Source organism: Lepeophtheirus salmonis, chromosome 11 (assembly GCF_016086655.4).
Source record: "Lepeophtheirus salmonis chromosome 11, UVic_Lsal_1.4, whole genome shotgun sequence".
Classification (NCBI taxonomy): Eukaryota; Metazoa; Arthropoda; class Copepoda; order Siphonostomatoida; family Caligidae; genus Lepeophtheirus; species Lepeophtheirus salmonis.
This window is the reverse complement of record NC_052141.2, coordinates 17,047,963-17,064,921: the sequence shown is the minus strand read 5'-3', so window position 1 is coordinate 17,064,921 and position 16,959 is coordinate 17,047,963. Positions and strand designations below refer to the sequence as shown.

Below are 16,959 nucleotides of genomic sequence, written 5' to 3'. Positions count from 1 at the left end.
TGGTCCATGATCAAATGTGTACTAATTAAGTTTCTAAGTATCAAAGGAAGAAAATAAAAGATGGGCTTTTTTTTCCTTAATGGGGAAAAAAATTAATAATAAATTATTTTGCCTATTTTATATTTAAATTCACTTTATATATATTCATCATTTACAATATATTTCACATAAAATTAATGATTGTTCTTCTCTACAAAACTATTTTTGTATTATATATATTTATTAATGATCATTATGTCAATTTAACAATACATGAGTATTTTCCAATATGAATATTAGGTTGTCCCGTTAATGTGTTTTTTTAGCTATGCAAACACAAAAAGTATCAAAATTTACGTAAATTTACACAGTTTATGAAAATGGTAAAATATTAAAATTGTGCATCCTTTGGAGGACTGCTCCACTCCTCGAATTTTTGTTAAAGTTTAAATTACATGTCTAAAACAATTTAAAAATGAATTTTGAGAGTTATTTTATGTATAAAACAAGAAGAGGTGCTCGGTAGAGCACAAAATCTCCACTTATGGTCATTTTTTGGTATGACTTTCACCTTGAACTTTGACCTCTCAAAATGTAACGGACTCTTACTGTGAGGATACATAATCTTAGTACCAAGTTTGATCAAAATCAATCAGTAACCTTTATTATTATATTTTATTTTATTATTTTGCATCATTTGGAGGGCTTTACCCCTTTTCGAATTTTTGTAAAAATTTACTGTGAGGACAACTTAGGGTTGTGTGTCCCACATAAAATGATCCAGGTTCTGATAAAACTGGGGTGTTATTCTCTATAACTTCTTTGCGATGGTAACCGTCCCCACTTTTATTATTTATCCGAGTTTTGCCTTTTCGTCCATCAAAGTAAATACTTCTAATACCAACTCCTTCAAAAGCTTTTGAAGGAGAATAGATACAGTTCTGTGAATTTTGTTTTTATCCATGAACAGCAACAGACCACGTCGATAAATCGTATCTATCACATACATTTGTAACTGTTGGGGAAATTATTTCGATTTGCCGTTGAATTAGATGGTGTATCTGTCGGGTATGCCTCTATTATTGATCACTTTACTTGGGACACACCAGACCAAGTTGTGATACAAGTAGGCCAATTTTACTCCAGTGGCAAGTTTATTAGATGGCTCAATTTCCATTGGATGTGAAGGAACCCTTCGTCATTTATTTTGAGTTTAGATGGTGGCAATTATGATCCTAAAGAACATTCGCTACCAATTGGAAAACGATTGGCTGGTTGTGAAAATGAAACTGTCGTCCCGTTTTCTGCAGTGACTGGAAATTTGCCTAACTTGCCGAACAATTTGGTCGATCAACTAGGTACGGATCAAAAATATCTTTATAAAATATGTTACGCCGTTTCATCTGTAAACTTGGAACTTTGGCACACTCAAGATGGCTTACTACTTCTATTCGTTTACTCAAAGTTTATAAGAGTACTCATAATCCATCAACAAACTTGCTTGTGCTTTTCAACCTCGTGCTTAAAGTCTATTCTACAGTGTTGTTCCTCAAAACTTCTTTTAAAAATGGTTCTATACATTTTTTGAAGACGATTGTTTGATCTAGATTTTTATCAAAAAATCTTATGTCTGTCGTGGACACACCTATTGAAAGAAATACTTTTTTTGTACTCCCATAAAACCTACTTGTCAGTATGTTGTTTGATGGGCTGGACCCCATTTGGGAGTTGGCATTGTGAATAATAATATAAGCTAGGAGAACTAAAATTGACACTAATAGTATAATATTTTAACCCCCAGAAGTAAATTTTTATGTAATAGACTATTCTGAGATTATTGTATGGCACGCATGTCTTCTTACAGCTCAACTGATTTGTCGAAATATTTCTAATGAAGACATTTAAATCATGGCCTAAAATAAGAATGTAGAAATGGTTGATTTTCCTTGTCACATGCAATCAGAGGAAATATGTGTTAAACTGGTAACAGATGCTTCACAAAGTGTAACAAGTGCTAGTTCTAGAAATGGTTTTATAAAAAAGAAAATGCAATTTGGAGAAGAAATGTCAAATTTTGGACACAAAAAATAAGCTTAAATTTTGAGATTTGTAGTCCATTATAATCTCTAAATTACTTATATTATTTTTCTATATTTTTGATCATTAATTTTAATAATAAAATACCTTTCAATATTCATTTTTGTATTATTTTAGGCAATCAGTTTAATTATGGAAAAAAGGTATATTTTTATAAAATTTCGAATACCAGTAGTGCCCTCAAAATGATACAAAATTTTACTATAATTTACTTTAATAATAACAAAAAATTGTAATATTAACAGTTACGGATCAATTTGGATCAAAGACGGTATTAAGATTATATATGGTCATAGATTGAGAAGTCAAGGTCAAAGCCCAAGGTCACGCCAAAAAATACCCATAGGTGGTGGTTTCGACTCATCCAAGTGTCAATTCTTGTTTTAATCATAAAATGACTCTCAAAATTATTTTGTGTATTATTTTAAACATATGCTTTAAATCTATGAAGACGTAAATTTTTACAAAACTTCGAAGAGCAGTTGAGTGATTCAAGTGATGCACAATTTCTTTTTTTAACTATTTTCATAACTTATGTAAAATGTATGCAAATTTTTTAAGCATAAGTTTGTAATTTAACTATTTTCTACAGCTTTTATTAACTATATTACCCACCAAAATGAATGATGACTTCAATATGGGGCCTCAAAAAGTATACTATATGCACCAAACAGTGAATACATGGATACAGACGGGTTTCACGTCGGGTGAGGATGAAGGTCCGAAAGCAGCCATGTTCTCCATACAAAAGTGCCACACCTCCTGGAATGTGTGCGCTCGGGCGCCATCCTGGGTAAACAAATAGTTGTCCCTGGGAAACGTGCTCTTCAACCCTTCCAAAATAAGATACCTGAGGAACTTGTAGTAGACGTCCATGTTGAGTTTATCCTTGGCTGAAGTAGGGAAGCATCTTGTTGCTGTCGGATGCCACAACGCCGACGACCATGACCTTAAGTAGATGTTTGTTCCTGAAGGATCCATTGAACTGGGCTCTTGATTGAGACAAGAGGATCTGATGGTGGATTGCTCAGCTGCCTCCTTGCGCAAAATTCCACAAGGTTGAGGTCCGTTGAGTATGGAGGCAAAAGAGTAACCCCTAACAAATTAAGAAAACAAATTATAAAGACCAGGACAAGGTCTTATTTGCATTGGTGTATGAAGTTAGCTTGTTGTTCGCTGCAAATTCCTTAATCCAGAGCTTGATCACTCCAGGATTTAAAATTTTTCGATCTTTACCATGTCTCGTCGAGTGAGCATTGCAACAAGGACACGCTAAATTTTCGACGATTATGCAATAAATAATTCGTATATGAATATTTTTTTTTTAAACTTACTCCAATTAGTTTTGGTTAGCCGCCAAAACAACAAGCAACCTTCTATCTGTGCTTTCACAGCTGTTGCTCAAAGTTTGCTGTTAAACAACGGCTACACGCTCTAAATATATTAGGTCGACAAACGTTGGGAACTTGGTATGGTTTGATATTTTTTTAATTTGTATTTTATTTCTCTAAACAATAAAATAACCATCAAACATACAAAAAAATAGTGCTGGATCGACGTGTTTTGATTTTAAAATCTGTAAAATGTTGAGAAAAACAAAGTACATGTTAATGTTGTTTCTTTAAAATAATCGATTTGAATCCAGTTCGAGGATTTTTACTTAATTAAGTATTATAGATATAACATATATTTATTTTGCAACATTTTCTTTAACGTTTCTCAAAGTATGGTATTTGAGTTACAAGTATGCTACCAATAAAAATTAATATTCTCTTTTTGTACACCGTATAACGCCATTTATTTAGAGGTTTAGTTAGGAACTAGGATTGCCACTCACCTAGAGAAAATAAACTGCTTACTGTATGCCGTCTAATGCCAAAGAAATAAATATATTAGTTTCAAGAAATCTAATCTAAGCCATTCAGAATCATTTCTAGTATGTTTAATTGTATTGGTTTTTAGTATGGAGTTATTTTCTTTGTTCAAGGACAAAATATATTTTCTGCATTTTATTCTATTATATTCTATTTTTGTACATCATATAATTCAAGATAATTCTTATTCAGGAGAATACTAAATAGGCAGGGGAAATCATTTATAAAAGAAGCATTTTTTAATATCTGTGGTAAAATTGGCCCCTGGGTACATTATATTACACACAATAAATTGTGTATAATATATTAACACAAACTGAAGCCCAATTTACTGGCTTTGCTTTGATACCCATATGATAAATTATTTCAAAGCTATTGTCAAAAGAATACAATCAATCACGTTTTTTGCTTTTTTTTAGTAGAACCAACAATAAATTTTCAAAACCTATACGATAGGCATAGCCGCAGTCCAAAATCCTAATGACTAATATAATTAATTTTTATATATCTTGGAGAAAGAGAAAAATTCAAATATTAAAAGGGTTGGAAAAAAAAGTTAAAATTTGAACTGGTCTAGTGCCCTTGTGATCTGCACCGGACAAGGCAATAGTAAGGTTGCAAACTTCTGAAATCTGGACGAGTACATTGTCAAAATGAACTAAAAGAGTCTTAAGGTGACTATGACTAATTTCTTAACTTTGTTAGATGTAGAGGTTCGGCAATCTAGCTCACAAGACCTTAATCCTATTCACTTCTTCGTGTGGATACAATTGAACATCACTACAACAGATCCTCCTTCAAAAAAAAAAAAAAAAAAAGTATGAGCTTATGTCCAGGATCAAGGAGGAATTGTAGTGTCAAAGAAAACAAAAATTAAGACCGGTTCCCGTATCCAAGGTCGAGTCAAGATCGTTACTGACACAAAAGATAATTTTGTATAATGAAAATCAATCATTCGTATTTATTTAAATTTATTTGAGCATTTTAGAGAATATCTTGGAAGAAGGATACATTCAGTAAATATATTTAAATACGCCAATAAGACTACTTAAAATCTAACCAATGAATATTAAAAAACGTGGAATATGGAATATATTTAAATTAGGGTTAATTTCTTTGCCTTTAAAATATTATTAACTTATAACAAAATAAGACAAATAATTCATCAATTTATCAAAAAACTTTTTCCCACAACCTTACATTAAAAATTAATTAAATATTCTATAAGACAATTTAAGTTTATACTTAAAAAGTCAATCAAATCGAATATTTTTAAAGAACAACTTTAGAAGTTGTAATAAAAAGTTTATTTTCAGTTTGATCTAAAATATAAAGCAATTTAAAATAAAATATTAGATTCTAAAGATGATACTTCATTTTCATAGATTTTTGAACGCTTCGATACATTTGTAGGAACTGTGTTAGTACAACTTGATAAATATTTTATCTTGTGAATACTGGAATAACCTAAAATTTCAATCTATATAGTTATTTAATTTCAAAATTTGGCCCTCAATTGAAGTAATAGTCAAAAAAGTATTTTTTTTTAAATTTCAAAGGCCAAACCTTTTCCAATTCAAAATTTTAATCATCATTTTTGTCTTTTATAACTAAAATATCACTCTTAAATGTAGGTTTAAACTGTTGGTATAAAATATTAAAATATAGTGTAATCAAATCAAAGAGTAAGGTAGTATTAAAGAGGTTGTGTGATTTGAAAAACAAATATCATATACAGAATTAAAGTAATCCGCGTCTTTAGTTATAAAGTAAAGATTAGTTCCGAGGTTTAGAGAGGCAAAGAGCAATGGTATAATAGGTAAAAGCTGTTTCAAGGCAGTCTTTATTTAACCCAAACCAAACAAAGTGTGCTTCATTAAGACATTCGGAATCTGTGAAAAAAATGAAAATGCTACTGTGACGTTAATTTGTTGACCAATTTTAATAAAATCAACACTATAACATAAATTAGACATTTAATCAAAAAAATCGCCGTTTGCTCGAACCACACGTTCATAACGTACCAACGAATTTTTTAGATGATATATGATTAAAACTGGAACATAACTTTATATCTTTACTCAAAAGTCCAATCGACAATCAGCCGGGTACACTTCACCCGATGAACCAAATCTATAACGTTGAAAGATGCAGCCGCTAGATGACATGGGTATGGTATCAGTAATCTGGGATACGTCTCCTATAATATTATTATATTTATTTATTCATGTAATTATGTATTATTGTTGGTTGTTTAGAAGGATGAAATCATTAAAAAAAACCGGATTCATTGCTTAAAAAAAGGTGCTGTTTTGTCCCCGTGTCACAATTAATAAAAACCATGATAAAATTGGATTTATTTGACTACAAATTCTTTCGTTATCTTTTGGTATCCTCCAAATCAGGCACACTTGCCGAACGTACCAAAAAAGTCAAACAAGGTAAACTGTTGCCTATTGCGAGTCTTAAGAGAAATTATACCATCGGAAAACTAATTAAAAATAATAATTTTTGTATTTCTCTCGAAGGTAATTACTTTAAATATATGAATGAATACCTTTTAGTATGTAAGCTTACAATATTTTCAACATACTTACTGTACAATACTGTTTTTTACCCACGCCTAGTAAGCCAAATAATCCATAATTGTTAATAATTAAACTTTTATTATAAATACAAAATATTGCTCTTTGTGTTGTAATAATTTTAACAATCAAATTCATTTAATAATTTGAGAAAAGAAAAAAAAAGACTATATTTCATTGTCGATGGGTAATAATTTCTACATTGCCTATAAAAATAATTATAATTTATTTTTTAGGAACATAATACACCTATAATTTTTTTTAGAAACGGACCTTTAAAAGGTTTTAATCCTTATTATTATTTATTTTTTTTGCTAATTATCAAGCCATTTATTCTTCTAAACATAATATTGAATGAATAGAGATGACAAAAAAAATTGTAATTGTTCAAAACGGTTGAAGTACACTCAGTTGCCGGTTTGCAATTATACGGTTGTCTGTATCAAAATTTAAAGACGACAGGTATATGAATGAGTTCATTTGACCTAAGGAGACAATTCTCGAAATTTTAATTTGGTCATCTTTACTTTTGAAGAGTTCATTAAAATTTACAGGCTCATTATTTCCCAAAATTGGAGGAGTAGCCAACAAAAAGGAATTCCATGAAGATAAGAGCCCTTTCCAGTGAGCCTCATTCTTAAGTATGGCTACAAAAAAGCTCTCCTAAACCCATAGTAATTCTTTTCTCAAAATAATAGCCCCTGTTGTTCTTAAAATAATTTATTATTATTCTAGCCCAGAAATCCAGACTCAGCCTTAGTTGTCAGAGCCAGAAAGAGTCTAAGGACTTCCACTTTATTTCGGTATTGCTTAAACCGATCCCCCAGTACCTAACTGTACCATGAAGTATTTCTTCCTATATAACAGGTGTTTTTTTGTTTTTTCATTTCAGAGGAACTGTCTTTGAACATGGGCAATCTAACTCCTTCCGTGAAAGGGATGAGCAGAAGAAGATGAGCTATCCTTGGAAATATATATGTAATCAAGTCGTAACTTTGTCTATGAAATTGAATTCAAATTTACGGTAAAATTTGTATATTTAGTTATCTGAGAAATAACTTCAAAATATTTTTTTTATGCCTTCTTTTCTTTCGAGGAAATATGGATTCCTATCAACTTTGTTGAGGCCGTATATAAAAAATTTGGATACACGTGTTGTAAATAATCTTAAATGGTTGTAATTATATTGGATTGTTTGACATTAATCGATAGGACAAAGACTTTTTTGATGTCACTCAGTGTCTCAAGGAGTTTGTTAATTGACATTTTCAGAGTGTTAGCGTCACTTGATAAAAATACTCTAACGTTTTAAGTTTAAATCTTCGTGCTCAAATCTCTTTATCAACTTGTTGGAGCTAATTTGATCATATAAGCTATTTACAGCTATTATAAAAAGAGTATGTGCAAGTTTATTTTATTCATCACTTTAATTTATTCGCGTAAAATATGTACACATTATAAATCAAAACAAAATTTAAATCATCCAACAATACTTTTACTAATAACAATATGTCCATACTTGAAATAGATCTCTTGATCATCATCTCTACCCCTTAAAGTATGTCCCTTTATTTTAGTTCTAGCCGCGTACATGAGTATTTTTGATATCAAAGCTTTTATTTTGAACAATTTTGGGATTACTTGACCTCATTGACACTAGCCAATCACTTTTTTTTACATTTGTACTATCGGCTCCACCCCATTAATTATTTCCCATTTGGACAGACAGAGGAAGAAGAGGTGTTCTGAATATTCAATTACCAAGCATAAGAAATGTAGTATTTATTCCTCAGAACCTCAATAAATCTACGGATGATAATTATGAAGACTTAAAACTGATTCCACTAGATTTTGTGTCATACAGAGATTCTTCAGTTGTTTAAATCGAACACCAACATTTTTTATAACTTTACAAAATAGTCCATAACTTATTATTTTATAAATTGTTTCTCCATAATTAAAATACAAGATGATGCATGTTTGCATCATTTTGTAAATTATGATTAACCTTCTAAAACTTTTTAATGAAAAGTAATTTAAAGAGAAAGAAACAAAAATCAAAAATGACAGGGTATTTAATTACAAATGCTCAGTTTATTCAGAGTTTAGACAAAAGTGAAGTTAACCTGTATAATATAATACCAATAAATTCAACTTGCAATGTGTAGTAATATGATTATGAAAAAAGTATAAAAAACTTTTCTCCTCTATAAAATTTGTTTAATTGACTTAGGTATATTAAAATAAAAGTTATTTTGCTCTAAACAGTATAAATATAAACACAGGATAACTTTAAACAAAAGTATTATATCTAAAAGATTGATGGAATTAGCATAATAGAATATTTAAATTAATTGTAATACTTTGTTTATTTTGCTGCATTAATTTGTAATACTTAGTTTATTTTTTAGAAATAATTTAATTTAACTCTTTTATTCATATATATGTAATTATAAATTAGTTATTTTCCTTAGACTTTTACATAGGTTACCCAATGTACCCGCACCCGGTTAAGAACCACTGCTTTTGAAAAAGTTGAGGAGGAACGTATGTGCGATATCCTTTGACCCTTTTTCAGTGCCATAAGGCAGTAGAGACTGTTGTCATCTTCATCTGTACCTTCTACAAACTCAATAATCCATTACAGCCTCATAATCCAAGAAGAACCCAAACTTATGTAGTAACAAAATGACAAAGTTCTGGGCTGCCTCAATTTGGCCCTTCTATAGCCTTGAACTCAACACCCCAGACTTTGCAGCTTATGGCGTATAAGAGAGTAATTTCTGCGTCACTTTTCAATCAAACTTTGGATTTGCTTCTAGCAACCATCATGACAACATGAGAGATACTAATCTGCTTGCAGTTGTGCCCAGGCTGTTATTACTTGTGAAGGAAGACATTACAAATTAAAAATATAGCTAAATAATATATATATATATATGTATACATATAACTATTCGAGTGATCACTATTTATATGTTTTTGAATGTATAAAAAGTTGATTAAAATATGACCTATTGCTGTACAAAAAGAAGAACCATTAAAATAGTTTATTTTTAATCATTGTCCGAACAAAATAAACAATTTACGACTTTGCATTCATAGGGCACGATTTGATCATTAGTAGCATTGGTGAATATTTGAGTATTGGGCTAAACTATTCTTCACCCTAAGTCACTACTTTGTTATGATTCCAAGGACCTTAATTATCCATTTCTGGAAGATCAACACGAAGAGAATGAGAAGAAGATATCACTCACCTTTGGAAACGATGTCCACTAATACATCTCTTTGAGGGGATTGTAAGAAGCTGGTCTACATAAGAGAGTAAAAGGATAAAGGTTCTGACAAAGCAAAGTGGATATTTAAGCTTCTTTATGCTATAAAGATCGATCTACTCAGCAAGAATAGAGTTCAGGAATGATTAAAAGAGACTCTATTTTGACTAGACAGCAGCAAAAACTAATTTGCTTTGTAAGCTTTTTCAATAGCTGAAGAACTCATGCCATTAACATTATTTTTTGATCAAGTAAGAAATGACATCCAAACATACATTTAAGACAAATACTCTACGGCAAGAGGCATGGCGTAAGATATTCCCTTCCAAATCAAAGAAACAAAAACCAGAAAAAAAGTTGTTTTGTATTTAAAAATTGTGGAGTGAACTATGAATATCTATGTGAAGTAGTTACTAAATTTAAATATCACTATAAATTTATATTATTATATAAAGGTGATAATTAGTAAAAAACTATTATTATCTTACTCTTCAATATGTTTTTATAAAAGCTTAATATAAGATTGTTGCTCATACACGTTTATAAATATTGTGTTCTACTTATCTAGCTGTACCGCCATTATTAGGTTCTGCTGATACGGGTGGGGCAACTGCATCACCCTAATGAATAGTTATATATATAATGGCTGAAGATTCAAAAATTAGAATCCTCTTCAAGGCCGTCTAGCTTCAATTTTAAAAGTCTGCAATTTTGACCTTGGCGGCATTCAAAAAAACTGACAAAAGGCTACAATTTGATGTTTGTTTTGTTTTTGTGGGATTAAAAATGTCTGAGAAACAAGCAAAACGGCAGAGGGTGTGCGATCTCCAACAGAAAGATCTTCTCAGTGGACACTGTTCTGAACAGGAAAAGTGATCGCTTCTTAGCTGATTCAAGAGCTCAGGTAAAGCGGGCCATTAGGGCCGAACATCCAGCTTAGTTCATGGTCTTCAGCGTCATGGTGTCAGACTGCATCAATATACCTCCCTCCTTCTTTAAGGCCTATGAGAAAGTCACCACGGACGTCTACTACAAAGTTCTCCGGTGTCATGCCTTGTTGAAGAGCACGCCCCCCAGGGACAACTACTTGTTTACCCAAGACGGTGCCCCGGTGCACGAGTCCAAGAAGGTGCAGCATTTCTGGAGGAAGAACATATCTGCTTTCTGTCCTTTGTTCTAACCCGAAGTGAACACCCTGGACTTTGCTGTTTTCTACATTTTTGAGGGTAGTACGAACAAATCTTCACTCCCGAATGTCGATGCCCTGAAGGCCCTGATCATAGAGGAGTGTCACATTTTGCCCTTTGACTTCATCAAGGCCAGTTGTGCTTCGGTGTGTACCTGTATTGAGGCCTGCGTTCAGAATAGAGAGGTACATATTGAATAAAAAGTGTTGAAAATGGCTAAATTACCAACTTTGTCTTTAAATATGTTCAAGAAAAATGGCTTTTAAAATTTTCTTTTTTTTGAGTGATCTCCCTGTATATTTATGTATTTAGCTATATTTTATATTTTGTATGTCTTCCTTCAGAAATAATAACTACGAGGACTTGAAGGCGAGCAGATTAGTAACTCTTGCAGATGAAAGAATGTACTGTGCGTTCTACGCTGTTACGATGGCAGATTGAAACAAATACAAAATTTGAATGAAAAGTGCGTCAGAAAATCTTCTCCAATACGCTTTAAACTGCAAAATCTAGGGGTTGAATTCAAGGCTATAGGAAGGCCATAAGCCAAAATAAATTAGCCATTTTGTTGGTGCAGAAGTTTCGGTCCTTCTTAGTTGTATAGGGTTGTAATAGATTTATTGATGTTGTAACCAGTACGGATGAAGATGTCAACGGTCTCTACTGCCTTCCCAGAACCGAAACAGATGCAAAGAATAAGGGATAAGTGTCACTTTTTTCTTTGTTGTTTTGACATTTTTTCACTTAGAGATATAATAGAAACACTAAGCTTTTTTTATATATCTTTGTCATCACCATTTAAAACAATGACTATTCATTTATAATGTAGGATGTAATTCGATTTGAAATTTTAATAATCAGTCTGCATATTAATAAAATATCAATGAATTTGTATTTTACTCTGAGAGACAATCTGAGTACTTTTAGTAAATATAATGAAAACTCTCAATTAACTGAAAAGTAAGGCAAACCAAAAACATTGCAAGAGCATACATACTCGTGTTAACACTTTATACATAGATGTTTTCGCCTCAATATCAAAATAATACTCATAATTGATAGTTAAATAACTGTTGAAAATAATTTGATTTTGGGACTTCCTTAGATTTTCCCTTTGTCAAATATAAAAAAAAAGACTTCATCGTTTATCTCTAATCCATATTTCAATATTTTATTTCTAGATAAGCATAATATACAGACTGGGAATTTTATATTTGGAATATGAAAAGACCTCAATATCTTGGGAAAAATTGTACTCATCATATATAGCTGACAAAAAAAATATAATAAAATATATTTTTGATCTCCTCCGAATACGAACACCGTGAAACTATTATTGTTTGCATCCGTGCCCGGCGTACGCTCAAGGAAACAAATAACTACAAAGCTAATTATGCTAGAAGCTTAAATTGATATGAATTCTTACTCTCATAATGTTGCCCAGGAGTAACACTTTCTGAAAAAAGTATAAACCCAAGAATTGTTGGGTTAATATAGGAGGAGGGATAAATATCCATGCATATTAGTATCGGAAATACCGGAGTGTACCAGTTTCAATAACCTTAATATAATCCAGTCTAGGAGATTTTAAGTAAATTATTTATTACTAAAATAATAGTAAAAATGATGTTTAAAGAAATGACATTTTTGGTAGCATTTTTAGTTAGTAACAGATGTATTTCAAATATCAATGTTATATATCATTAGCGTTTGATATACATTCTAACATTATGTTAATTTGACCATTTTTTAAATATCTTAGAATATGTTTTTTTTGCACTAAACGTTGCAAAAAAGTAACATAAAATTGTATATTTTATATATTTTTAATTCATGAGAGAAAAGGTTCACAAATTAAGTGTTATGTCATAATTTTAAAATGGTACGGTTTGTCCAATGTTGTTATCCAGTTTTGTTACTTGAAACGGATCTATTACGAAGAAATCAACAAATATTAAGACCTTTATTTTTAGGCCAAGAAAACATGGCCCTCTAGCTCGTTAGATCTGAATCCCATGGGTATTTGAGGCGTCTATTAGAGATAGTTAATAAAATGTCCTCATATTCCTCAATATAATTATTAAGGAAGTAGTCTACATGGACAATAAGATGTCCCAAAATAAATGGTTTGGTATCATGGAACTTGTACTGTCTTATCATGAGGTTTGTCACTATATAGCTAACATAACAAAAATCATACAGAGTTCTTAAAAATTCAGCCAGCCCTACAGAGGTTCAAAGATTTACTTGATTTTTAATTATAAATAAACATGTTTATTTATACTTAAAAATCAAGGGAAGGGAAGTTTTAATATGAAACAAGCTGGAGTCGATAAGAATACTTAGAACAGGAGAAACTATAGATCAAGGAGCGAAAGATAAGGCCCCGCAAAGAAAATTAAAAGGCAAATACACAGATGAATAACAGCTTTTTGATAATGCAAACAATAATGACTGTTCCATTGAAGAGTATCGTGTGTGATCAAACCAGGGAGTTAAGCTCAAAAGGATTTCAAATTTGTTCCCAAAAAGGGGAAGCTCTCTACTCAACTAACTTAATAAAATCAGCTGATCTGAACCCAAAATGCTATTGCATTGTCTGAAATAGCCAAAGTCATTGATGGAGGAGAAATTTTGAATAGTATGGCATGTCTTATGACTGCAAAAACAATTTGAAGGTGGTGTAGGATAAATTGAGGATTTTGTTCTTTCAAAGTGATCAACAGCCAGAGCACTGGAGGAAAGACGCAAAAATATATCAAAAGAAGTGAAAGACTCTTTCAGAGAAGTAATATCCTAGTCTCCATGTGGAAATAACAATTCACTGGGATTTCATGATATTGTCATGTAGATTTATTGGCAGTAGTTGCAACTGGAACCTCTTTTAACAGAAAAAATACCTGTAATTGAAAGAACAATTGGTAAACTACAGGCCAATGTTATATGTAATGCTATAATTGAGTGGTATATAAAAGGAACTATCCAGAATATCCGATCAAGCTCGTATTGTTCACAATGAAAATCATTTGGTCATTTTTATATCCTTAACTACATGTGAAAAAAATAGCCGATTTAAGGCCTTAAATTTCAAGGGGGTTAACTGAATTTTACATGTATTCATATTAATTTAGGTTTTAGGATAGGCTTAGGTAATCCTCACAATAAAACAGCGCAGGTTTCATAATACTAAGAAACATTTTTTTTTTTTTGGATACCCTAATGGACAAAGAGTTTCTCATTTTTGAGATTGAGCCAAATATAATTCTACTACTTGATAAATTTTCTGAAAAAAAACTGTAATATGCTCAATGCACCTTATTTAAGTTAACACTTAAAGAAATGTTCAAAGCTTGAGTTTTGATAAATACTTTTTTTTTTAATGAAAATGAGGTTGACTCGTATTCTAATAATCATTTTCAATTGCTTTTATTTATATATATATTAGCTGCATCTTCAGGAATCACAAAAAGGAAGCTAAAAGAATTCTTCATTGGAAATCCTAGAGCACTAGGAGACCCTAACTGAGATAAACAATGACTACAAGATCTGTTGTACAGGTGTTTACGGCATTAAAAATCTATTTGAGCTCCCAGGAACAGCCGTTAGAAAGTCTGGACAAAGTTGGAAACAAAGGGGAAGAACAAATGACGTGATTATGCATGTCAAAAAGCCTCCTTGCTTGAAATTCAGTGAGGGGAATACGTAGTAGGGCCATGAATGAAGGAAATGTTATGTTTTAAAGGATCATTAAAGATGACTTAGGTCCAAAATTAACATGGAGAAGGAAAGCACATCTCATTAAGACTGTCACAAAGGAGAAGAAGTTTACTAGAAACAAGCTTCTATTGAATGTGTTCCAGAGCCAGTGGCGGCCCAGCTCCTTCGGTTGTAATCCTTTGGGTTATTCTATCTAGGCAAAGGTTGAGTTGTATTATTTAAAAAATCCTCACACACCCTGTATAACTTTTTTAAAAGCTGTGGTTCTTCACCGGGTCGGGGTCAATTGGGTATTGTAAGTAAAAAGCCTTTCAAGAACAACTGATTGATAATTACATACCCTCTTATGACAAGAAAAGTGAGATCAAATTACTGCTACAAAATAAACTAAGAATTACAAATTGAAATTTGAATATTCTACTATACTAATTGCAACATTTTTTTTTTATTTAGACAAAATACTTTTAATCTACTCTATGTTATGTGTCAAAAGGCACTGAAATTTTTTTTTAGGAATTAGAAAAGTTTAATATTCATTTTATATTGATAGTACTACACATTTAAAGTTAAAGTTTTGAATATAATATTTGACTGGTTAAGTTAACTTTGGTTCTAAACACTGAATAAACTGACCATTCGTAATTAAATACCCTGTATTTTTTTTTATTTTTTTTTTCTCTTAATTAAGTTTTCATTAAAAATATAAGAAGATAAAATATAATTTAAAAGATGCAGCAAAATTTAATTAAAAGCATCTCTTGTGGCATAACTATGGAGAAACAATTAATAAAATAATAGTTATGGACTATTCTGTAAAGTTATAAAAAATGTTGATAATGTGTTGATAAATCCTATGACTTGATTTAAACAACTTAAGAATCTGTGCATGACACAAAATCTAAGGCCATCAGTTTTAGGTATTTATCATTGTTATCCGCGGATTTATTGACGTTTAAATATATATACAAATTTTAAATACTGAAAATGAATTCAATTTTTTTTTGTTCTTAATTAGAAATTGAAAAGATAATCTGATTATCGAAAAATGCACCAATAAATACTCTAAAGGAAAATTACAGTTGGTTTGATTTCACAAAATATTTTTTGAAACAATTAATTGTTAAATTAATTTTTGAGGGAAAACGTATGTTCCTCTCTACTCTAACGCATGATCGTAACTGATTGTATTTCCATGAAAACTTTAGAACTCAAAAAGTCATTTTGTCGCACGTTGTAGTTCTTTCACGTCGAAATATGTCTCTGAATCAAAGTACCGGTCCCCAAAAAGTTAAGGAGCAAGACTTTTTTAACATTTTTCGAGGCTGTGGTTAGTTTTATGCAAAAGTTGAATTTATAACAATATATATATATATATTTAACGCTTCGTCTCTAGGATAAATATGAACGAAAATTGAGCAAAAAGGGCAAGAAGTGTCTCGTTTAGTCAGTAAATTGTAAATGCACGAAATGTCTACAGAACCACCTTTTTGAGTGTCAGAGCTAAGGTCAACAATGGTGAAGACATCCGTGGTTGTCATAGAATTGGAACTCCAATCAAATTAAAGAATGAAACGGCAAAAAAAAAGGTTTTTTGATGATGACTGGCTTCGTTAAGAAGCGGTAAGTGTGCCGTTCTAGGGTTTCCAAAGTCGTAAAAATCTGATGGAAATCTCTCCAACATATTGAACGACCCTTGTTCCCTCAACAACAACAACAACAATTACGGTTTGATTGATACAACAAGCTATACAATGACCTAAGTTATCACAGAAACCCGAATGTTATTTTTCTTGGACGAGAAGACATTTATTCATTGTACAATAGGCAAAATGATCGGGGTATATGTTTTAGAAAACTTAACTGCAACCTCTGAAAAATGTTCAGCACCAAACATCCGGCCTCATTAATGATGCTTGGCATTGTTTCATTTGAAGGTCACAAAATGAAGCCCATTTGTTTCTCCATTGGTCACAGATTGACTAGCAAGGATTACTTGATGATTTTAAAATTAAAAGTACTTCCCTAGGTTCACAAGATCACAAAGCAATAAAAAACCGTTTATTTCTTTTAATATGACGGGAGTCATGCACATACGACAAAAATCGTGTAGGGTTGGATAGCCAAAAAATAAAATCCTGGCAGAAGGACTTCTGGCTACGGCAGGGCCCCAACTGATTTTCTTTGATTAGAAAAACTGGGTACGAATTGAAAGCGAGGCATATAGAGAACGTCAATGAAGTAT

At 31.4% G+C, this 16,959-nt stretch overlaps 1 protein-coding gene across 3 annotated transcripts in view; it reads right to left on the bottom strand.

Annotated features, from left to right (window-relative positions):
• Positions 1-16,959, bottom strand: part of LOC121126158 (probable Na(+)/H(+) antiporter nhx-9) — a 210,874-nt gene that overhangs the window by 114,961 nt on the left and 78,954 nt on the right. The gene's annotated exons all lie outside the window — the stretch shown is intronic.